This window comes from Terrapene carolina, unplaced genomic scaffold (genome assembly GCF_002925995.2).
Source record: "Terrapene carolina triunguis isolate 2854851 unplaced genomic scaffold, T_m_triunguis-2.0 Scaffold31, whole genome shotgun sequence".
In the NCBI taxonomy this organism is placed as follows: Eukaryota; Metazoa; Chordata; order Testudines; family Emydidae; genus Terrapene; species Terrapene triunguis.
The window spans coordinates 3,896,301-3,922,723 of record NW_020664382.1 but is presented as its reverse complement, the minus strand read 5'-3'; the positions used below and the strand labels follow the sequence as shown (position 1 = coordinate 3,922,723).

Sequence of the window (26,423 nt, the reverse complement as noted above, 5' to 3'; positions counted from 1 at the left end):
ATAAAAAATGTCTAACTCAGATATTTTATTTTTCATACACACATGTATGTTCCGTATCTAAAGAAGTGTATACCCTTTAGTTTTCATTGTTAAATTACTGTTTCCTATTCTCAATCAAGTCCAACAGATTATACACACACCACTATCTATAAATAGAAGAGGTTAAAATGCAGGTTAAATATAACAGATATGTCCACAGCTCCATATTTAGACATACCCTTTAATTTTTTTTCTATTGCCTATTTTTTACTTACATTTAAATTTAGCAAAGTAATTTTAGACTGCCAGCTTTCTACCTACACTAGTCTTACTATGCTACCAAGTAAGCATATTAAATTTTGCCCTCCTACTTCATCATCTTGCAGAATGCCAAATTAAATGTGAACCCGTAGAACTCAAACCTGAATTCTACATTCAGACAAAATTCTCAGAGATGTTTGACGTTAGTGGGAGCTTTGCCTGAGTAAGAAGTGCAGGACCAAGACCATAAGAGGGAAAAAATTACTCTGTTGGTTGTGAAAGTGAATAGCTGCAGGCTATAATGAAAACCAGAGTAAGACATTATCGCATGAAAGGTAATTTTTTTCAACCCATGGATGAACATTATACTGAAAGTGTCTTGCTAAAATGTATTTTATGAACAAAATCTCTTTAAATTAACAGATGGTAAAATTGCAAATATAAAATATAGACTAAAAGAGCAACTGCATGTTAGAAAAATGCGCTGTGCAGCATTACATATGCAGGGCTTGATCTTGCACCAATGACCTCAATGGAAGCTGTATCAGGCTCACCGGACCCTTTCTTGCAAACACTCCCTGTAAGCAACTTCTAGCTGGAGAAGGTCCCATTGACTTCCACATAACTACAGTATTTGCATGATTAAAGAAAGTAAGGCATAACCGTACATTTGTCCATTTGCCTTTTCCAGAAAAATGTATTTACCGTGAAAATAACCAGTTCCACAGTAATTAAAACATTTCTAAAAGATGTTTTCAATTAAAAGGTCCTTTTCGGTCTCACTACATTAAAAGGCTCTGGTAACCCATTCTGTTAAGTTCTCCAGTATTTAAGAATTGCACACACACATAAAAGGAGGGGAAAGAAATGTAACATTTTTGTATGCCCAGATACCATCATGACTGCAAAAGATTTTGGAGTTCTTTAGCCCTAACTTAATTGAGTGCATATAACTAGGAACGAGATGAAACAGTGCTTTGCTGAGTACCTGGACACTACTGACAGTGCATCATTAATGAACTACTCTGGTGAGAGAGAACCAAATTAGCCTTACTTCTAGGTAGAGGAAAGTTGGCATTTTGTGTGGAGTAGAATAGAAAGGGATTTGCCTCATCACTGGTAAGTTATTTTGCTCATGCGATGTTGTTGGATCACAGGTTGTTATCCAAGGATTTTATATTTGTTTACACATGTGCACAGTGCATGCACAAAATAAGTTTTCCATATAACAGCAGATAGCAAAGTCACATCAGTGCCTCATGTCATAATACCAATATGACAAAGAATATTTTCAAAGCAACCATGATTTTAGCTATGGAAATTAAATTGTCATTTTAGATAGAAAAATTTTAACCTGATCATATACAAATAACAAATTTGCAACAACAAAGTCCATTTTAAAATTTGTGACAACCTGCATTTTGCTCTCATGGCTTATTTCACTTAAATCCCTCTATGGAATTAAAGTCTTGTATTGTTTGAAAGTATGACAAAGAATTCAAAGCAAACTTCATTAAAAGTAGTTCAAGAAGAGAAATAAAAGGGATGAGGAGACACTACTACAAAAGTATAAGGAGAAAGATGTGTCTAATATATAAGACACATAGTTAAAGTATGTATTTGGGGACTAAAGACTGCACAGCATATAATCAAAACTGAGTAACATTTTAGCAGCATTAAACTCCTAAGGTAAAAACACACTAAACACATCTAGAGCTTACACTGACAGATCATTTATAAAATTCTTGTAACATGTAACTCTATCCAGTACTATATGATTTGTTTAACCTTTGGGAATAAATTGGGGGAAGGTGGGGGTGGATGCTATTCAAAACTAAATCCTGAAATGCTTTTTGAGCTGAGGATTTTTTTCCTGCAAAGATTTGCACAAATTTGTAGCAAGTTAGCCAGTGTTTGCATGCATGTGTGTATGAAACAGTACTATAAGGCCTGAATTATAACTTAATTTACAATATCCCAATATTTTAAAAAAAAGTCTTCTTTTAAGAAATGGATAAGATATTCAACACCAAAATATCTTTGTATCACATCACTTTAATCGTGTATCGGTTTGATTTGCCTTTTCTTATTTATTTTAATTAAGAAGCTGTCAAACACTCAATTTAAAGTCCCTACCCTCCCCAGTTAATCAAAATGTATTTATCAGATATGAGTTCAACAGTACCTAAGCTAATATCATTAAAGTTTTGATTTCTTGTCTTAGCCAGAAGCAGTCTGTTCAGTCTGCTCCATTTGCTTGAATGAAACTATGCAAGTGGATAAAGGGTTAAAACTAAGGAATGTGACAGTTCTCCATGTGCAGTCCATAGACCTAAGTATCCCACTTTCCCTAGTGAACTCAAAATTACATGGACAGAATGTAAACTACAAACTATTACTCCAACACTAATGTTTTGTTAATATACAGTAGGATTAGAATTTTGACTAAAAAGTAAAAGTTTACTTGCTGTTCTGTAGATTCATAGTAAATACAGTCATGAATGGAAGTTTATGCTAATTTTAACTTACAGTTTTAGTTTTGTAACTATGATTATTTACATTCAAAATACTGCTAGAAAGTCATTTGATCACTAAATATATTTATATCAGTGCATTTAATCTAAAATGTACCACAACCAATTCTGAATCTCACTAGATAATTTCAGTTTAATTAAAGGTTTAGGAAAATACATTTAAAACACCATTTAACTTTTGCAAGAGCTGTACAACTTAAAAGGGACCATTGATACCAGTTAATTGAATCATTGATTGTAGGAGGACAGAAAAATATTGGAGCTATTATGAAAAGGAACAAAATATGGAAAAATCATAGGGAAATAGCCACAAAGCCAGCAGCGAGGCAGAAAATAAAGTGTATGAAGAAATTAAAACTAAAGAAAGTTTAAAAGGTTAAGTGTGGGGACAGTGGACATAAAGAGATACTTCTCCTGCTACCATTCAGTATATCTAATGATCAAACCAAAAATAATAAGCACTTATATTCAAAGCATACAAGTGCTTGAAAAGGTAAAGCTGTGGAAAGATGTGGGATTACTGAGAAATATCAGTAATAACAAGCAACTCTGAAGGCACAAAACTTCTCTTGCAACTATTCCACGTATAATCAATCCAAGGTGATGATGGCGCATATTTCACAGCTATATGCTGTGCGTTATACACACATGCATGGGCTGTATAGAAACTCCCTCCGAAGGATGTCTTTCAGCCATTCACCCAAAACCAAGGCAGCATCTTAATTCAACCCTTATTGCCGGGCAAACACCACCGAGCACACGTCCCATGTTTCGGTTGCCCTACGGAAGGCTCCACATGTTTTACCAATAAGCAGGGAATCTATCCCCATGACCTTACTGGTGGCAGCACGTTTTCAGAGGATCCTTAACCTCTTTTGGGATATCTCCCCGCCCCCACACACACACCTGGGGAAGTAACGTTACCCACATTACACACACGCACCCATCCCAGAGGCAGGAAACTTTCCCTGCGGAGCCTGTCACCCGGCTCGCAACCAGCCCAGCCTCCTGGAGCAGCACCTGGCCCTGCGCTTTGCGGCCAGCCTGCGCCCACAGCCGCGAGCGCCCGCACAGCAGCCCCCGCTGAACCCTGCGCGGGGCTGGGCTGACACAAGGCAGGCGGTGGCCAGGCTGAGCCGCCGCTTGTCCCAGCGGAAGTGCAACCAGTGTGAGTGCGCCTGGCTGCCAGCGCTCCCGGCCCTGTGCCGCCCCGGGGGGCATCTCCAGCCTGCCAGCGGGCTGAGCCAGCCCCTCAGGCGCCCGCCCGGCGCTCCCCGAGAGGCAGGGGAACTGCGCCCTGCTCCCTGTCAAACTTTCCCTGCCCACCCCAGCCCCAGCTGCTGCTGCGGCGGCGCTGGGGGGGCAGCCGAGGCCGCGTCCCGTGTACCCCCCTCCTCCTCCTCCTCCTCCCAAGAAGCGACCCGAGCGGGAAGGAGAAGGGACTTACCGGGAGAGGCCGGGCACGGGGCGAGTCCGGGGCTGCGGGTGAAGCCAGTGGCCGCCGCCGCCGCCAGCGTGTGAGTGAGTGAGTGAGTGCACGGGGAGCCGCAGGCTGCACTGACTCACTTCACTCGGAATGGGCTCGGCCCAGAGCGCGGGCCCCGGGCTCAGCGAGCCTCTCTCCTGCTCCAATCATGGAGCAGGGCAACTGCCCAGGCTCGCCCCAGCTCCCTCCGTGCGGGGGGACCAGCCCCGCCGCGGCCAGCCCCGGGCGCTCCGAGCACGCGGCCCCGGGTGGGCATGGACCCAGCAGATGGGGTGGGTGGGTGTGTGGGAGAGACCTGATGGGCTAGAAGGAGCGGGCTCGGGGTGTCCCCTCCAGCCGGGGAGCCGGGTGCTCAGAAGGGGCGGGGGGGAGGAATGAAAGCTGAAAACTGACCAGACTGGGCTGGAGGAGAGAACTCAGGCGTCCGGGGTATTTCCCCCCGGAACACTGAACTTTACAAGGCATGGCTGTCTGCAAAGACTGCGCCCGGACCCGAGGGAAAGCCAACGTTAAAGTGTAAAAAACAGATACCTCGATTCAATGAAAGTGAGGGGTGGGATGCAGGGCAACTATTTAAGCTGGTCATAACATGGTTCCACTCCTGTAGAGACAGGAGGGGAGCGTGAAGGCACTGGGCGCGGGGTGAGATGTTAAAGTTGAGGAAGTGAAGGGAACGCAGAGACAGCTATGCTAAGGACAGTTCATTAATTTTAAAACCCCGAGAAGAACACATCAGTAATGGAAAGGATGAAAAAAAACAGGACAAAAAGACAAAGGGGTGAAGTGAGATCCATCAAACCACGTGAGGGTCTCCTCAGTGTCATTTAGATTGTAACCTGCCCTCCACCAGCACCAGCACCACCACCACACACTTACCCCCTCCCTCAACAAAACAAAAAATAATTTTAAAATTAAAAAGGGTCCTTACCGAGGTGTCTTTTGTCTCTTATCTCCGTGCTGAAACTGCATTTTCCCTACTTTATCTTGTGCAATGTTCCTTCTGTTCATTTCATGCTGCTCTCACTCATGTTCTGAAAGACACCTCTCCTGCACTTTCCCAGCTAGGAACCCCAGCTAACAGTCGGAATCGAGAGCAAAGCATATAAAGAAGAAAATCGAGTACTCCTTTAATGATCATAACAATAATCATAATTAAAGGTGTCTCGGTTTTTAAAGCAGGGCTACATAATGTATTAATTGCTTACTATTAACGTGCAGTTTTATTGAGCATAGCACACAGAAGTCTGATTGTGAGTGAGGAGTGTTTTCAATGAAAGTGGAGTTATTTTAGCTGCAGACATGTTTACATTTCTGTGGTTTAGTCTATAACTTTCTCTTTTTCTTGCTTCAGAATTCTGCTCCATGAAGCAAAGCCCTTAGCTCCCAGACATTCCAAAAAGTCTGCCAAAATAATGGGGGGGAACCCACACAGAGAGACCCCCAAGTCTGGGTCAGGCTCAGGGCTGGATATGGGCAGAGCTAGTATACCCCCTCCCAACTCTCTCTCTCTCTCCAGTTAAAAAGCCTTCAGGGCTCCATTTCCTGTTTTTAAGGAAAAAATAAAGTGGGTCTAGTACTGATTTTAGATACTACCTAGACCAGATCTTATAGGTTCCGAGGACCTTTAACTCTGTAGATGCCAAACGGTACTTGGCAATGCATGAATCTAGACGTCTCACAAGTGTCCTTCCCACTAAGACTAGTCATATGAGTGAGATTGGTTTTAGCACATCATAGATTTTTGAATTACTGACAAAACAGTAAGCACAGGCTATTTAGGTCTCAAAGGACAGCTTTCAATGTGTCCACATCAGGTTAATAGTGAGTAAGGAAATACAGGTAAAAGTTAAACAAAAGGTGGGACAGGACAGGACACATCTATCCCAGACCTGAATCACTTTAATCAATTTATGGAGATCAGATAATGCATCTTTGTGGGTAGCTTGAATGCAAAATAAAACGTTGGATTAGGCCTATCTGTCAGTAAGAAGTGTTATTTAATTGGCCCTTCCTTTCTATTAAACACTATTAGTGCTACAGATAGTTAAGTGTCGATTGAGTGGCTTTATTAAGTTATAACAAGAACACATGGGGCTTTGGGACATTACATTCACTGTTTTCAAGAAAGGCAAAAAATAGCAACTGGTTAAAATTTAGGACCTCACACTGGTGAATAAAGGAATAGAGGAGGGTACATCTCCCCACAAAACCACAGAGTCCAGTTTTCCACTTTAGATCATTGAGTATGTTATCTAGATAGAGACAAACCAATCAGAATACACTAACTCTGTAATGAAAGGTTGCATCTCAAGGGATCCAGAAAACAGAAGAAAGAAAGATGATGCTTCCATCATGATCAAGGTGGAGTACGCAGACACAAACCTGGTTTGGCAGCTGTCAATAATCTGGTTCTTTTAAGTTCGCCACTCTCACTTCCCTGGAACACCTAGCCCTGTATTAAGAATAATCTGACTCCATAGCTCCATTCAGAAGGCTATGCCATAGGCTGTGTTAGCGGCTTAGTCTGTGGTCCATTGTTTCTGGTTTGATCCATTAGGTAGTGGTGCAGATCTATGAATGAGACAGAAAAAGAAAATGCAGAGCTACTCTGCTTGCTTTAAGGCAAATGGTCAGTTACCCCCACTCTTTGTCTCCCCAGTCCTACCAAAGTCTTTGTTTTAAACTCCCTCCGCCCCCTTTTTTATTTTTTTTTTTTAACATACCATTGACTCATGTATATTTGGACCTTTCAGGTTTGAAGGAGCCACAAAGTGTTATAATTTCCTAATACTTCAAAAAAGAAAAGAAAATCCACTTCCCCCCAAGATGTTTTATATTAATTTAAGTATTTGTTGCTGGATAATATCAGGCTCTTTCTCAATGAAATGTCCTGCGTGGGCTCTCACACCTGCTAAATATAATCCTCTCTTTCTTTTGATATTCTGTAAAGGGCCTTTAAAGGATCACATCCTCCAATCTGGAGATTTAATTGCTTCATCTAGGTTTTTTAAAAGCCTTGTAAATTTCTGAATTTGGTCTATTTCAAAGCTGAAAGGGAGGCTGGATGAGGGTGCCAAGGCTGCAATTCAAAACAATAGTCAATGTTCAATGTTTAATATAACATCAATACTGTTATGAGTAATAAAAGCTCCCTTTTATCATCTTGTATGTTCAGTTCTTTGGGCGGACACTCCTTAAGCTGATTTTATGACTTACCAGTGAGTTAAATATGAAAATAGTAGCCCATTTCGATATGGTAAATGCACACCAGGGAGGAAGTCACAGATCTTGTTTTATAGAAGGTAATGGAGTGAGATTACCCATACTAATATACTTAAATCTTCAGAGAACATAAATCTAGCATGAAGAGGGCCCAAAAGAATCTTTCTTCGACACAGAAAGTAGCACAATATATTAAGGTAGTTATAGATTGTATAGTTACTTTGTATGGGTGGCTACTGTATAATGAAAGAATACTAAGATTCAGTCATTAGATTGACAAAATAAATATGATTATTTGCCTTTATGATTGATAAACGGACTAAAATGTCCAATAGTTGATGCTCTTTATTCCCAAAGAATGGTGGCTAGGCTGGGATACAGACATTTCAAGCAAACTGATAGTCTAGAACTTTTGCAGCGTGTGTCAGATGCAGTTCTTCTGTACACACAGCAGTTCTTAATAACACATGGTGACCACAAACTGCTTTATAAAATTGCATAATGCATAATTCCTATCAACTTGCATAACATAGAGAATAAGATGATATTGAACATATTGTGCATCTGTCACTGTGTTCTAGTGACAAAGTTTCCACAAAAATGGACCAGGGTATATGTGCGTGTCTACCAGGATCACTAAAATATTTTCAGTTTTAACTAGGATATTCATTAGTACAATTACATTTGGGTAATTTACTGCAATCTGCAAATATGTCTGAGTTTTTTCTGAATCATTTCTTAAATGGAAACATCCAATAGTAGTGTAATTACTACTTCAATGTGAAGATTGATTGGTTTGTAAAAAGATTACGGAGATTTTTGTCTACATTTACAAACTGGTTTTCATTGTCATTCCATGTGCAGGCAGACATATTAGCTGAAGTTTTAAAAGACAGACTACTGAAATATTTTGTTGGTCTTCACAACATCTTATTTGCATAGCCTACAATCTTTAGCCATTGAAGCTACTTTGAACTCATTAGAACAAGCTTCCATCCCTAGACTACTTTCACAGAATTAACCATACTTCCTTCTTCTATGGGAATTTAGGGTGTAAAAGAAAATAGAAATGGGCCCTGCTAAGTTAAAGATTGCTGGCATCTCCCTGATTGTTCCAATTTCCCTTTTCTCTAACCTGGTGGAAGATGGTCCTACTCTTAATTGGATCAGAGTTCACATGGCCAAACACTGATTAATTTACTGCCATTTAGACTTTAAGGCCAGAAGGGACCATCATGATCATGTAGTCTGACCACCTGCACTTTGCAAGCCACAGAACCTCACCCACCTACTCCTGTAATAGACCCCTAACCTCTGGCTGAGTTACTGAAGTCCTCAATTCATGATTTAAATACTTCAAGTTACAGAGAATCCACCATATACACTAGTTTAAACCTGCAAGTGACCCATGCCCCTTGCTGCAGAGGAAGGCAAAAAAGACCCCAGGGTCTCTGCCAATCTGATCTAGGGAGAAATTCCTTCCTGACCCCAAATATGGCAATCAGTTGAACCCCAAGCATGTGAGCAAGACCCACCAGCCAGACACCTGGGAAAGAATTCTCTGTAGTAACTCAGAGCCCTCCCCATCTAGTGTCCCATCACTGGCCATTGGGGATATCTGCTACTAGCAGTCGCAGCTCAGCTACATGCATAACATGGGCCAAAGACCCTCACCTAGTAGTTTCAGAATCAAGCCCATAACTTCTGTTTAACTATACATTGATGGCTTACGAGTTTTATAGAATTGCTGCCTATTTAAGAACTAGCAGCATGGGATTGGATGGGGATGTCAAGGTTCCAAGACTACTTCCAGTTATGTCACCACCTCATTGTATGGATTTGGGCAAATCACTTAACCTCTCTGTGCATGAGTTTATCCCTCTGTAAAATCTGTATATTTATTGTCTTTACAGAGATGATGTGTCTAATTTATTATATAGATCCTCAAATGAAAGGAAGATCTATACAAGTTAAAAGTTATTTATGAGGATGAGGATGCATACAATATTACTAATACAAATAAAAATATGCATTAAAAGCTTTCCTGTCAGCATATGAACCAATGTACAAAAGGTAAACATTCATCTAAAGATGAAACTCAAACATACATGGGGGGAAAAAAATCACCTTTTCCACTATATAGAAGACAAAAACAACTTCAGTGGTTACCTTCCACATTAAAATCAAAAGGGTTAACATTTTCCCTATAAAACCTAACATCTAACATCAAGCGCTTTTGTGATAAAAAGGTGACACATCTATCAATATCACCTCTCATAGGTATGGATGGCATTCATTAGAAAAGGTTTTCTCTTGTAAAAATGACATTTAAAGCAAGACAGATAGGAGGATATTTTCATACAACCCTCTCTCTACATATATCCAGATAACTATTTTTAAATGTATCAGAAAAGATGACTATTGGAATGTTCATAGATTCCCTTAAGTCACAGTTTGGACATTTTGACAATCTCTCTGACTCTCTTTGACAGGTCCCTAAGAACATTGGGATTATGTTTTACAGAAGGATGACTCTTAATGGCAAAGAGATGTATTCCTTGTGTGTTAAGATTACTAATGAATACTAAAAGAAAATACTTCATTAGAAGAAAAATAAAAGCTCATCTGATTAACAGTGTAGCAGACAACACTCAACATCAACCTAATATGGAGCCCTTATGTCCCATTTTAAAAAAAAATCAAGCAATTTTCATATAATCATGTAAGAAGAAAAAGCTTGTTCAAGCTGCTGGCTAGGTTTAACAAATAGGCAATATTCTGTAAAGGCCTGATTCAGTGTTCATTGAACTCAACTAGAAAGACTCCATTAACTTCAACAAGCTTTGGATCAGGCCCCAAACTAGTGATGAATGAACCCCAGAAGCTTCAGAGGTTTGATTTGGAAAATAATCTGGAAGTTGGGATGCTTCCCTGAACATTTTCTAAACTATCTAAATCTCCTAAATCAGAAATCTGAGCTACAACTGTCATGTAAACCAGTAGTTCTTAACCTTTCAAGACTACTGCACCCCTTTCAGGAGTCTGATTTGTCTTGCGTATCCCAAGTTTCACCTCACTTAAAAACTACAAAATCAGACATAAAAATACGAAAGTGTCACAGCACACTATTGCTGAAAAATTGCTTACTTTCTCATTTTTACCATATAAGTATCAAATAAATCACGACCCCTGGGGTGAATAACATTGATATAATATATACAGCAGTATAAACAAGTTATTGTCTGTATGAACTTTTAGTTTGTACTGATTTTGCTAGTGCTTATTATGTAGCCTGTTGTAAAACTAGGCAAATATCTAGATGATTTGATGTACTACCTGGAAGACCTCTGCGTACCCCCAGGGGTATGCTAACTCCTGGTTGAGAACCACTGATGTAAACAACTCTTCTTGTGGTATTTTGGCACTTCTGCTTCCTGGCCTACCTACAACTAGGAAGAGCAGATTCCTGCAAACAAGAATAATGAACACAACAAACTCAGCAAACTTTTTTAGCTATTGGAAAAATTCAGTTGTTCTTCACTTTGAGTCAGAGGGTAATTGCTCGTGTAATTTCTTATTTTATACAAAACATTTCCCTCACTCCCAATTTCAAACCAACATTTTGTCTGCATCACTCCCTGGATTAAAGGAATAACTAATAGTCCAATGAATCATCGCAGAAACACTGATCACTGGCTGCATCTTCTCACGAACTATGAAGTTCTTCAACCACAAGATAAAAGTTAAAAAATTGAGAGCCAAATGATTAATACACTTTCAGAAACATTTGAAAATTCAGCCCATAAAGACTCAGATCACAATTTTTAAATTGTGACTTTATTTAATAAATAAAGTTCAGAATTTGAACTTGCATTTAAATATAAAAGGTCCTAACTTGCCCTCATCTGAGTAAAATAAGGGAAATTCTGACTTCTTAAAAATTTCTGTTTGTAAAGTGTTTGATAAAGAACAATTAATAATCGTAAGTACAATAAGGTTACTTGTTTATTTTTTACACATATACTTTATTCTTTTTCCATTGCCTTTGATTATCTGGTATATTATGACCTTTGAAGAGACCATGGTTTAATAAAAACTAAATTAAACAAAGACTCAATATGACTTGCATATACTTTTTTTTATAATTTAAATAAATGCACTATCTGGATCTTTTCTCTTCTTTAAATTAATCTACTCTATTTTCTGTATTTCTCATGTTCCACTGATACTGGCTAAATTCTGCCTTCAAGTCTATGGACTTTGTTGCTATAAGGGCATAAATGTGATGACGCAATTCTATACACTGCTCTGCCTGGCAGATCTGTGAATAACTGGCAGTGAATGGGGTTTCAGTAGCCAGGCTTCTAGCATATATGATCAGTGTTTTACCTATTCTTATGTCTATGTACAGATCTGTATTTACATAGCTTTGTTCTACCATGTGCCACATCTGCCTTGTTAATCCAGCACAGATTTACAAGTAATTTCTTTACTGAATTTATCATAAACCAGAATAATAACTGAGATTATTATTAGAGGAGGAATAAACAATCTTTGCCTGAAACTTCAGGCTACAAAGAGCTTGGCCAACATATGCAATGTATGAACAGGAAATATCGTGTGTGTGGGGATGAGTATTATATATAGCCAGACATACTTTCCATATCAAATTTGTGACTATAGTGGTCACAAGTTACATATATCCTGAATTTATACACACAAGTTACATGATAACTTTTTGCTGCTTTGGTGGCAGCATTTGGGGACATGTCATGGATTTCAGTGAAGTATGACCACAAAGGAGGTTTTCCAATGGCATTCCACCTATGCATACCTCACTATCCAACCAGTATCACATTCCCTTTACTTCACTGAGTCATGCCACAATAAATTGCAGTTTTCTTTAGTATAATCAATGTATATTCCATTGCATTCTTTTCACACATGGTTTTCTGAACTAATGAACATGAAGAATGTGTTTAATTTGTAGTAGTAATTTGTACTGGATTATGCTTGGATTAGCTATTAAATGAAGACTCTTCTATCTATCACAGATGAAAAAAATTACACGTTGGAGGAGCATAAGTCACTTGTTGGCTTATAGTTTCAAAGTATCCCATATCTACATGATATCCCTGAGTACTGGTTTTCCATTTGGATCTCTGAATTAACTGGAAAATATTTAAAGTCACTTGTATGCAGACAGCTCCCCATTGATTCTGAATTTGAGCAGGCTCACATGCATCATTTATTCAAAAAGTACATTCAATATATTGCACTCATGACATGTGCTTCCAATACTCTGTTTTCAGATAAATATATAAGAACAGATGACCAAAACCTCCCTCATTTTGTCTAATCACACAGATAGCTGTGTTAGACATCATAACCTGTCATAATATGACCCATGGAGGATGACAGTATCGCAGGGCAACTACAATTTTGTAGGCAGGCTGATTAGAAACTCTCACATTTGTGCATTCTATTTTTGGTGTTCTGCATGTGTGGGATGGAGCTCAGAATCAGGCCCTTACTGATTTATCATATATTACAAGGAATCATAGAATATCAGGGTTGGAAGGGACCTCAGGAGGTCATCTAGTCCAACCCCCTGCTCAAAGCAGGACCAATCCCCAGACAGATTTTTACCCCAGTTCCCTAAATGGCCCCCTCAAGGATTGAACTCACAATCCTGGGTTTAAAGGGGTCACCCTCCCCTTCGGGGAATCAACCCCCGGTCTCCCGTGTGACAGGCGGGGATACTCACCACTATACTAATGAGGAAAGGGGCACGGTGAGTGCACACAGCTCCAAGAGACCAGCTATGGTCAGCATACAATGTAATAGCAATGAACAATATTACAAGATACAAGCCAGAATGCAGGTGTTACCAAGTGAGATTCTATGGTCTGTGCTATACAGGTCAAACTAGAGACTAGATTATCAGAACGGTCTTTGGGCCACAAAATCTATGAAATCTGTACAATGTGGGATAGACCGCTGTATAAAACTCCACTAGCAATGTCTGCCTAGATACATTGGTCCAAATTCTGCATTGACTTACAACCTGTTCAATCCCTATTTTAGTCAGTTGGGCTCCATGAGTTGTAACTCAGTGCAGAATAGGGTCCTTAAGAGAACACTGGGATGGCCCTTGTATATCTATATCTAGTCATGCTGATATGGTTATTGAAATTAAAATGGAAAAATGAATGGGGATAAGTAATGGTCAACAATAAACCCGATGTGTTTTAAATTTAGCAGCATAATGTAGTTAATAGGGCACCTGACTAAAAGTCAGGTGCTATGAGTTCTATTCCCCTTCACTCATTGGGTAGCTGCTTTAGGCCTGGCCCTTCATTTTTCTGTATCTTAGTTTCCCCATTTGTTCAAATAGGGATAATATTACTTATTCACCTTTGAAAAGCACGTTGAAATCAGTGGATGAAAAGCCCTAAATATGATAACTTTAGGATGAGATTTGAGGATTATTGTTTAACAAAACTTGATTTTACTGCAAACATTGATTTAAAATACCTTAATTATAATAGAATTTCTGTGAAATGTCTGGTTCACTTTCTTTCACTGATTGCAATTGCATAGAAATCTTCATTTAGAAATCCAATTTTTGGGTTAATTCCTTGTAGGTTTGTGAGAAAATAAACTTAAGAGCATGCACAATGACTCAATAGCTCGATAGTTTCAGTTTCCTATGAATTAAAAAAAAGGGCCAATTTTTTTTTTTTTTTTGAAAAAAAAAGTTTGCTACAGTATGTTAATTTTTAATTTAAAAATGGGCCACTTTTCCAGCAAGCATGGGCATTTTTGAGCAAACACAATACACTTCCATTCAGAAATGAGTGGAAATGGGCCTATTTTTCAAGCCAGAGTGCCAGTCACCTAAAAAATATGCAAAAAGGCACATTTTCACTGGAAAAACAACCATTCCATTGAGACCTCAAATAAAGCATAATTTAAGGCATTGCAAAATTGCATAAAAGGAACAGATGAACATTTTTTCAAAAGAAATCCCATGAAACAAAAAAATTGTGAATTTTCTAGACTAAAAGACAGAGCAACTGTACTTTGAGTAGTTTTTGGAAGGCACAGTTAATCCAGTATACATAATCTGCAGCAAATTTTCAGAACAAATGATTCAGAAATGTAGTTCAAAGAAAGAAAACCTAGTTTATTGCCTATTTTACACAAATGCATCCTTCCATGGAACTGAATCATTTCTTTGGACTTTTTATCAATATTGACACAGTTGAAATAAAACAAACTGTCGTCAGATAAAAAGCTGATAACAGAATATGCCGTTTACAACTACATGAGACCATATACAGTTCCTTGAAATTATCTGTGAAATCATTTTAACTTTATTTTCTTTTTGGTAAAGAACTCTTAATTGAGGATATAATGTAACATTTCTCAGGATTAAGACAATGCACTTAAGCTGCAGGGCTCTCTTAGAGAGTTTGTTCTAGTATAAATCTGCTATCCTGTAACTCTGATTATAAACACTCTCTACAGGATATGCACCTGGTTCTGGCCTGGTGTATATTATTTCACTCCCCCAAAAAACTTTATAAAGAGAATACACCACATTTCAACAGCAATATAAATAATGTTGCAATTTGGGATCTCTTGTGCTGCTTTAATTTTTTTTTCTTTCTTTTTCATCTGAACTGAACCACACCTCTCTAAAAATACTCATTTTCTTAATGAAAACCATATTTTTAAGCATTTTTTGTGTGCCTGACCTGCTGACATGCCTGCACAATCTTTAATGTCAGTTTCAGACGACACGTGTCTTATGAAAGTCTGGGACCCAGCTCTCGTCTGGGCCTGAGAGATCTGTCCCACATCTTTATGAGAAAGAGGGACAAAAACTTCTGTTTTTGGCATTTTATATTGGAGTCTGTTTTAAGCTAGGAGGGAAAAAAATAGCAACGTAGAGTCTAGACAGAAGAGATTGGGTTGAAATCTGGAAGCTATTCAGTGAGGCTACAGCACATGGCAGCTTGACTGCAGCAAGGGATCACATTACACTGCCTAATTACACATGAAAAATGTACACATCACTTTTCTTAAATGCTTGGAAAAATAGATGTTCAGATGGCAATTGTGAACTGTAGTAACTGAGCCAGTTGTACATAGTTGGAACATTTCACAAATGGCATTTCAAAAGCCTGCGTGCTTTTTTACAATGTGATTTTTTTTCGTATGTTCATAGAATAAATTCTAAAAAAGGTAGTCTAAATTTAGCAGATGGTTGCATTGTAAAGGAAATATTTAAAAATACAACATGTGAGATGGAAGAATAAGAGCCTGATCCTGATCCCTTTTAATTCAATAGCAAACGTAAATAGACTTCCACGGGACAAGGGTTGAACCCTAGGGTCCCCATCTAGCACATATTTATTCATGTTCTGAACTGTACTTACATAGCCCCCAAAACGTTTCCTCACTCAGTGTTAGCAAATCACATTTTAGATCTTCAATGGGACTACTCGTGAATAAAGTTAAGCACATGCCTAAATGTTAGTAGAATCATGTCCTGGGATTGTGTGTATATAACTTGTCTACGAAATGTCTAGAACAGGAGAATCAGAGGAGCATGCACACACACAGCCACCCACCCACCTCTCCACCCACTGACTTTAATAAATTAGATTTTTTCCTTAGACATTTCTTGTCTATTATGAACTCATCAGTTTCAGTGATACACCACAATAATTTAGAAATATGTTATCATAATATAATGCATCATTTCAATTGGTCTGAATAGTTCCTGTTCCTCTCTAATATAAATATAAACATTTAAGAAGACTACTTTCAGGGAAAAAATGCCATTCTTCTAGATATTTTCAGAGATTAACTATTTAAATTCTTCATCAATAGCAAAACATAAAACATTAGATTTGCAGGAGAAAATGTTTAAGGTTATGTCTTTCTGTGCATACTTCAGTCTTTTCTAGAAAAATCCACTGCAACAGAAAATGAAGATAAAGGTCCATTAGATCCATTAGGGCCCACTTCTGCAACTTTTGCATTAAATGATTTACTCCTGCAAGTAAGTATTTGAACAACATGACTTAGGGTTCTTCATGGGTTTTGGTTCAGATCCATTTTGAGGGAATAGCTTCCTTAATGGTGTCTATATAGTAAACTTTTTTCTAAAAATCATTCTTATTTAAAATGCTTCAATCAATTTACTATTTAAAAGTAAGAAAGGCAGGCTGGCAAGGAAAGACTCAGCTGACAGGCTCTTCAAGCTGTGCAAGGAACTCCAATTGAACTGTTGCTCTGAGTAAGCACTGAGGAGAAAATAGACACCTGAAACTACTACAATAACAATGCTCCCAGTTTGACTATGCCATCTGAGTATCTACCAATACTTCATTTCTGGTGGCAATGGGCGGTCAGACCTTGGCTGAACTACTAATCCATCCTAGACCAAGGCGAAAGAATATCACATAGAGTTTCATTCCAGTTGTTACTACACCTCTACCCTGATATAATGCTGTCCTCAGGAGCCAAAAAATCTTACCGCGTTATAGGTGAAACCGCATTATATTGAACTTGCTTTGATCCGCCGGAGTGCGCAGCCCCACCCCCCCGGAGCACTGCTTTACCGCGTTATATCCGAATTCGTGTTATATCGGGTAGCGTTATATCGGGGTAGAGCTGTATTATTACTGGAGATGGAGTCAAAATGAAAGAACTAACCAACCCATCCCGCAGAAAAGTCCTTTTGAAATGAATATGACAGTTTATGGAAATCAGAAGAAGAGGCTTCCTGGCTCAGTTGGACAAACCTTGCAATTCTGACTACTTTTACTGAAGCTCTGTTTTGTCACTCTGGTTATACTACCACAATACCCTGCGGTGCCTTGTTAATCTTTTTCCTTTTATGGCATTGCTGAGGAAAAGGTGCACAACTGTTTAAATAGATCACTTTTGTTGGAATCCTAAAACACTAGCAAAATTCCAGGAGGAGACATATCTGTTAAACTGTAGTTAAGTAGATGCTTACATACTCTGTTGATAACTAATGTACAAGTACATATGTGAACCCAAAACTGTTATAGTCATCACAGTAGATACTTTAATACCTGCTCTGGCATGTATCATACTGGGTCTGCTGGGAGGTCGGAAGTGGGGGAAGGCAGAGTACCATCTCAGGAGGTCTGCAAACCTTGTGCTCCATGGGGTCTCGGTGTTACACTGTAGTGAGAGTTAGGTGATAGGCTCGTAGTGGAAGAAAGAGGTGATGTCCTTAGATCTACCATTTCCCTCTCATGGACCAGATGGGCACGAACCCTGGGGAGTAGTGCTTCCTTCCATTGATAGCCTCCCCAGAACTCTCTGGCACACAGACCAGTAAAAGGGGTGTGCACTGAGCTAAGAATTTGGCCCTGTATCAACATTAGAAAGACACTTGTCCTATACACCATTGTGTCACTGTGATCTATGAGAGCACTTGCTGCTCTGACAATTCTCTCACTGCTTAAGCCCCCAACCCTCCAAAGACTCAAACTCACGTGTAATTTATTAGATTGATAGCAGATTATACAATTAATTAGCTATTTATGATGAATTTTAAATCGGGTTAATGAAACATTTTCTCTTCTGCTGATAGTCTAAAAAAGGCCAGTGGCAGAGGAGGAGGAGGAGGAATGATCACAGGAAACAAATCACTTCCTGCGGTCATTTCTCTGACCACAGCTCTGCTATTTTTAACAAATCTTATTAAAAATTACAATCCTGTCTTTTTTGGAATCTATTTTACTGAACAAGTACAAAATAAGTTGAGGCAGGAAAAAATGCACCATTTGGAGCAGATCTTTATTGTAACTCATTTAGCAAAACAAGCCACATGGGAATGAAATGGCTTTCTGGAACACTTCTTGTGGTCATTTCTCTCTCCATGTGGAAGGGAGGAATATTTTAAGTAAGACAGCTGCATTACTTCATACAATAGTAAATTATTCTAAGCATTTTTACTCAACAGAAAATACAACGACTCTGATGTTATTCTACTATTTGTTAACCTCTGGCTCAATATCCAGCTTTAACATATTCATTTCAAGATGTGTTTGTGCATAGGAGTTATATAGTTAGCATAGAAGGGGTTGAGCAAAAATTCAGATTTGGATTTGAATTTTGATCATTCAATCATTTGAGGTCATTTGCTTCACTGGTTTTGCTTTAGCGTTAGAGAACTACATGCCGGATGCAAAATTTCAACTGGGATCCAAGTTCAGATTCTGACCCCTTATCTACCACAGACCGGGATCTTACATGAAGAAAGAGTGAAAGTTTGATGGAAGACTGTGGCACAACAAGAGCTACAAGCATAAAAACATAGGGGGAATGGATGGTTCGAAGGACTGATAAATGGATATGAAGATTTTTATCTCTAAGACCTCAGTATAAATTTGGTCCAGGCTACTAGTTGATTGATTTGTCACCACATGATGGCTGCTTTTTTTGTTTTTGGTAGCCTATATAGGATAAGTAGGCAATAGCATTTCAGTTTCTAGTGCAGAGTTATCCTTTCTGCTAAAACATCACCATAATTAACACTTACTGAATTCCTTATTACTGGTACCTGAATATGGTTGAATAAATGTAAACAACTGAACTTGCTGTCAAGCTCTTCTGTGATTCCTCCAAGTTGAATCAGTGTGGGGAAGCTTTCCCTACTGCTTGCTGCCCATGCTGCTCCTCTTCTGTGGATAAATATCTGGCTTCACAGGTTTGCCAATGTGGCATTTTTCATGAGCACTAGATTCACTAAAAAAAAAAAAAAAAAATCCATAATATAAAATAGAAACATCATTTGTGGATGAGAGTTTATAAAGTGTGTTAATAATGCAATTCTAATAAAAGGCATCTTGGTGAAGGAAGAGACAACTATAGCTTATTATAACCATTAGCTTCAATTGGGAGCAGAATTGGCCTTAAACAGGAATAATTGGGGATATTTTTCAGCTTTAATGATAAGATACTTAAATATATTAATTACTTACCCCACTGTAAATTACAGCATAAATCAGGTACTAGTTATTTATTAGAAATTTGATCATCTGAAAACTATTTTGTTCAAGGGATCTCTCTCTCCCTCTCTCCCAGTTTCTTACACCTCACCCATCACCATCATAGCTGAACACCTTTTGACTATAAAGTGAGGTGACTAACAACTGTCAAGAAAAGTTACTTCTTCATTCCTCTCCCTGGGAAAAAATTGCATAGGGTGTTTTTTATTTGTTAGGATTTGTTGTTTTAAAGTGTGTTGCTCTATGCTTTTGTTAGGTGGAAGTGAGATTGAAGAAGTGCACTTTCCACTTGAACCAGATTTGTGGTCACTCTTATGTCATGAAGGCCTGAAGGTACATCTATACTTTGATAAAAGACCTATGGCATGGCTGTGGCTGGCCTGGAGCAGCTGACTCAGGTCGTGGGGCGTGGGCTATGGGGCTATAAAATTGCAGTGTAGATGATCAGACTCAGGCTGGAGCCCAGGCTCTGAGACCCCATGAGTGCAAGTGTATGGCCCCACAGCCTGAGCCCCATAAGACCTGGGCTCTGAGACTCAGTGCTGTGGATTTTTTAATCACAGTGTAGACATACCCTGAGTTCTACACTCTTGAACGGCCTGCCAAGAATGTCCTGTCCCATATATAAATGAGCTTTACCTCTTACAACGAGCAATTCCTTTGTACCAAGGAGCAGAATTGTTAGGAGTAGTCAAGGTCCCGGAGTTTTGGATGATCATCCTGGGCCTAGATATCTTAGTACTTTCAAGACAAGGACTGAAATCTCCAACTTGATGTGATGTTCTATAAAGAGCCAGTGCTTTTTCAGATTCTAAGACCTGCTTGTGAGCTATTAATTCACACAACTCTTGTGATTTTATTGAAAAGCACATGATATTTGATGGGGTTATTTTAAGTTTCTCATGGGCTCATTACTGATACCACACATTTGTACTCATTCAAAGTAGTAAAATATTTCCCATTATTTTCAAATGGGACTGAAGCTGCAGACTTCCCTCAGTCAAAATGGCTATTACTCCCCTAGAGCTAGCTTTTGAAATGCTGCTTCCCCTTGCAAAGACAGCTACTACCTGCTATTGTTTCCAATGGCATTGAAGCCAGGCTGTCTTCGGAGAAGATGGCTGCTCCCAGTGCTCCTGGGCTGGGAATGGACAGGAAATTGTCAAGAGATATGGAAAGTTAGGGGGCAGGATGCAACCTAGGTGTGGGGCTATGATAGGGAAATCTTGGAGGCTGGAGGGGGCTGATGTGGGTGGAGGGGAGTGGGTGTGGCAGAGAATGTGAGGGATAGGATATTTTAAGGGGAAAGCAGGGCTTGAATTTGGCGGGGGGGAGAAGCAGGGAAGTAGTGGTGTGCTCACAAACCAAGAGCCACCTACTTGAGATGCTGAAGTGAGATGCCACTTACAGCAGATTGTGCAAATATTCCAAATACAATTGTGCATGTCCTGCTGAATTCCTCAAGCCTGGCTCCATCAATAATTATTCTTTTTAAAATCTCATGATTTTCAACCTGATCTCGTGATTTCTGGAGGTCTGACTCGTGATTTTTGAATGTTTGCTTTTGGCAATACTGTCTTAACCGGAAATGTGCTTTAGGGCCCTTGGTGCAGGCAAAACTCCCTTTGCAGTCAAGTGGAGTTCTGGTGCCTGAGCTAGGATTGCAAGAGGAGGCTCTTAAATTACAAAGGAATCATGGCATCCACCGCTGTGAGATGAAATGCAGCAGCTATTTAAGGGCACAACCCTGTTTGGTTCCAAGTGCCCCCAGCTACCACTGAAATCAATGGGAGATGAGAGCATTCAGCATTTCACAGGAGGTGCTCAGTACCTCACAGATGGAGTCTTAACAGCATACAGCAATGAGAAACAGACAAGGTGAGGCATCTCTTATTTAGCTGAAACTGAAGGGGAGGGAGGGTTGTACATCAGTAGAAAAGAGAATGACACAAATTGATATTTAGCTAGGACACCAAAGCTAAACCTCTGAAACTTGAATGCCATGGGAGCTTTACCGAACACAAGCAGTCAGGCCCTCTGTTTTCCATCTCATCCATATGATGGCACCTTCTCCAGCAGCACAATGTCCCATATCGCAATATTGGGGTATTATAAGAACAAAAGAATGGCCATACTGGGTTAGACCAATAGTCCATCTAGCCCAGTATCCTGTCTTCTGACAGTGGCGAGTGCCAGATGCTTCAGAGGGAATGAACATAATAGGGCAAATATTGAATGATCCAGCTCCTGTTGTCCAGTCCCAGCTTCTGGCAGTCAGGTACCAACTGAAAAGAAAGAGTGCAATCAAGTGAATTGCCAGAAATAACTTTCTACAGTATCTAGATGTTGCCAGGAGTCGCTGTGTCTGGAGTCAGACCTTTGTTTAATTTGTTAGTTCTGACCAAACTGCAGTACAAGTTGGCATGGCTGCTGAGCGAACAGTGTCTTTCCCAGTCACCTTTTCCAGCGGTCTGAAGTGAAGTAAAATGAATGTCCCCAGAAGAAATATGCAATTTCCCCCTTTCATGAGCATATCATATTTTGTTCTTGTATTTGTCCCTTCCTGGAAACAGATGCTCTCTGCTTAAAGGAAAAGGAATGCACTAGCATTGTGACATGAAGAAAACTGTAAATGCTTTTTGAACATGACATTCATATTAAAGATGTATACATTCAGTTTCTTTCTAATAACTTTACTCCTTTTTCCTTCCCAAAATTGTCATAATTCAGAATAAGGGAAAGGAGCTTCTCAGATTTACTCAGGTTTTTTAGGATTCCAACTACTTGGAGTTTTTAAAAAGCGTAGTTTTAAATTACTGTTTTTCCAAAATATTGCATAAAGGAACCATTATGACTGTTCAAATAGTCCTTTTGACAGCAGGCAATCTGTTTTAAAGGCTCACACAGCATTTCTCCAAACAAGTCCTTGTATGAAAATGAAACACCCCCGGGACATGATGAAACACCAGTTAGCACCTTTATAAAATCTATGTCTCAGATTAACTACACTACAACTCTGGTAGATCACAGCGTTACAAGTCTTGTACAAGTATGGAGCAGATTTCTGTTAATTCATCTCAGAGGGGATAATTGCAATGTTCCTCTCATCCTGATAGACCTCCAACCCTAGGCACCTCGGTGATATACCCCTTCACAACACTTGTATGGCAAAATTCTGTTCCACATGGCTGCTGTCATTTACACCGTTCTGCCCTTCCTATGGGCTTAGAATTCCACCTTTGTATATATAGAGAGGGTAAAATATCAGCTTTGAAATCCACTGTATGGATCTGAATAAAATACTGTCCTGATTTTGCATTGTCCTTTTAGATTTCAAGATGTCATTGCATGTTTGGAAAGAGACACGGGTTTGTAAAATAGACTGAAATGCAGACTCCTCCCACCTGTGGCCATTTTCCACCTGCTAGAATCAGTAAGCCATACAGTGAAACAGTGTAAAGATTAGGTTTTAGCACCTAACACTCAACACGAGCCTACCGTTCAGATTAGAACATTACCCAGCTTTGTTCTAAAGTACTTGTGTCACCCCTATTACCATAGTATCTGAGGGAGGGAAGTATTTTAGCCCCATTTCACAGATGGGGACTCGAGGCATAGAGATACTAAGGCTACATCTACATTTGAGCTGGGAGGTGTGATTCCCAGTTCACATAGACGTACTGGCACTAGCTCTGCTTGAGCTAGCACTTAAAAATAGCACTTTGGCCACAGCATAGCCGCCTCAGCTACAATCTTGCCCAACCTCTTGGGTACATATTTGCACAGCTAGCCAAAGCTGCTGCAGACACACTACTATTTTTAAGCACCAGCTCAAGCAAAACTAGCACGGGTACCTCTACACAAGCCGGGAATCATACCTCTCAGCTCAAATGTAGGTGTATCCTAAGTGACGTGCCTAAGATCATACAGGAAGCCTGTGGTAGAACAGTGCTAACATCCTAATCACTAGACCATCCTCCCCATCAAGGAGCAAACTGCTTTCCTCACCTGTCCCATACTTTTGCCTCTAAAGACCTTGATAATCTTCTTGAATTCTTAGCTCAAACAGTGTAGTTCTTGTCATTAGTAAATAAAACAATAGCAGATAGAAGATTTAGCTGAGACATTTTTTGTTATCCCTGTGGCAAGATTCATTTTGTTAGTAGTTGAGATTTTTGTTTTTTGCGGGGATGGAGACCATCCCATACAGTACAGTACATGTGCACACACACACACACACTCATGCATAGAAAGATTTACTGTAGGATATATTTTTAGGCAATTTTTCAAATGGCAAATTTCCACCAGGGTATGGCATTTGCCATGTCATCATTAACTATACAGAAAATATTAGTTTAGAGCTGGCCCACCCAATCGCAAAAGGAAAACGTTCCACCCAAGTTCAAGAGGGGATCAGGATCTCTCACTGTGTGGGCCAGTGGAGACTAAGCACATTACATACAGACTTGGCCATCACCACCAGAAAAGGCCAAAGGCTTCTCCTGCCCTGTGAGTCTTGCAGGATTGATTCTGGAGCTGAATAGTTTTCAGCTACACAGGATGCTGTTTGGCTGCAATGAAAGATGAAAAAAAGATGTAGGAGTCAATCACTGGGAAGGAGAGCTTGGATTTAAAGAGGATTAATATGACAGCCAAGGATATGAAGGGTGGTGGAAAACCCAGGAGGCCCCACTGCTCCCGTCTAGTACATGTCTGCCAAGTTATACAGATTTGCAGTGTGACACATGTCTTCCATTTTGGATCACATGGCCGCACAAATAACTCATTTGTTCACATGGCTTTCTACAAGCTGCTTCTCCCTTCTCTGTGAAGGGCCAGCACCACATGCTGTGTTTTACTGCATGGCCTCTTTCTTCCTTTTTTGCTTAAAGTGTTTATTGATTTTAAGAATAAAAACAACATACAGAACTTATAGAGGCTACTGAGGTAATTCTCAAGCACATGACCCCTCTCCCTTTAACCATTCTCTTTCCTCCTGGTTCACGGTTCATGTATCTGTTCTCAGATGGAAGTGCAGCAGGAGAGGTAGCCAGAGTGGGTCTATGGCTCTGATTCAGGACAGCTCTTAAGCACATGCTTAACAGTAAATATGTGCTTAAGTCAATAGGGAGGGGCTTAAGCATGTGCATGCTGTCCTGAATCAGAGCCTTAGAGAATTGAATGACAAGTCACTTATACTGAAGTACAAGTTCTGTTTTTTTAAATAGGGGAATTGAGGGATGGAGAAGTGAGGGGGATATGGAAGTTTGAGGATATCTATATATCTGGAAGTGCTCCGCCCCCCCCCCCCCCACCCCCAGTAACTCTTTGAAGAATCTGTTCTCTACATCCCTGAAGGTGTTCTTCAGATAACACCTAAAACCTAACTGACTCAGTTTAAACAAAAGTGTTTATAGGGCAGGGGAGGGAGGAATATTTATGTTTCCCTCTGCTGCAGACGTGTTTGTTTCTTTCAGCCATTGCTATCAGTTTACATTGGTTTATGTTTTCAAGATTATCTTTCCAACGCTATTATGGACTAGAAACTTACTATTAAAACGAAAGCTGAGATTCTCCTCTATTTTTCCTAGACCTCCCAGATCCAGGAGGCCCACAGCCACAGGTTTGACAAAACTTGCAGGCCAGCCCTGCAAATGGACCAAATAGCACAAAGATTTAAAATAAGAAACCTACTAATGTATCAATGTTACGATTTAGCATTCGTCACAATAATTTCTCCATCCTGAGGATAAACTCAGACACTTTCTTCTAATCTGTCCAAAAAGAGTAAAAGGCACCGTAAGTGGTGGCAGCAGAGTCCAGAAGATCCTGGTGGAAGCAGGATATCCCTAAATTGTAGCAAAGAGTACAGTGCTGGCTAGCACAGCAAAGCCCCAAACTCTAGACTCAAGTCACAACATTACACTCATTAAAACAATGGAAACTGGTATGACAATGTAAGATCTTGTCAAATACTTTGCTCTGCACAGGTAACAATCATTCTGGCATTTCCTAACTTTTCAGTGCTTGACTTTGCAAGCTTCATAATGTTCTTTTAATGTAGTGTGTGTGTGTGTGTGTGTGTGTGTGTGTGTGTGTGTGTGTGTGTAAAAAAGTAAAAGTAATATTATATACATTACACACACACACACACACGACACTAATGTGTGATATGCCATCTGTATCTTTTACACTGATATAAAATATTGACCCCTCACCTCTGGCAATTAGTATAAAGAAAAAAAATCTAAGCAACTTTGCCCCTTATATGTTTTTGGTGAGATACATTCAGGTCAGCAGACTTGAATTAAATTATTCAGCCTTCTCTCAAACCTCAGGCTAGAATGGATAAATTGTAAAGGAATGCTTAAATAGCATTTTCTTAAATGGTAATTAGTCCTGCTTTAGTGTACCTGAAAATGTACACATCCTTTTAGAAACTGTAAACATATATGGCATTTAGCAGTTCACATAAATGGCTTTATCAGATATAATTGTTTCCATCTTTGCTATGTCAGTCATGCCAAAGACAGACACTGTTTGCTGCCTTTTTACATTACTCTCCCATCCCCACCCCTCAAAAAGTATACTTTTTTTTTGCTATAGTTTGGGGGAAACAGACATATCACAATTATTTCTATCCCCTGTTTAGTTATCTCTTGATTTCAGAGGGGTGTGTGTGTGTGTTTAATATTAATTGACATTTCTACAAAACTTACAAAAGATGTCGTGAATTACTAAACAATAGTTTCATTTCTTTTCCCGTGGGTGCGTCTCATTATATGCTGAACATGTTTATCAGATCTCCAATTCCTCATGTCCTGTCTACCTGCCAAAACCATCAGTTACACTTTTCATTTTCAATTTTTGTTTTTT

General features: G+C 39.4%; 1 protein-coding gene across 3 annotated transcripts in view; it reads right to left on the bottom strand.

Moving 5' to 3' along the window:
- Positions 1–5,501, bottom strand: part of LOC112117824 (ETS transcription factor ERG) — a 207,509-nt gene extending 202,008 nt beyond the window's left edge. For 2 of the 3 annotated variants that reach the window (XM_024215902.2, XM_024215905.2), the window contains exon 1: positions 4,222–4,300. The gene's annotated coding sequence lies outside the window, so the exon portion shown is untranslated. Of the gene's footprint in view, positions 1–4,221; positions 4,301–5,188 lie in introns of those variants that run through there. The other variant, XM_024215903.1, reaches the window with a different exon arrangement.
- Positions 5,502–26,423: the final 20,922 nt, after the last annotated feature.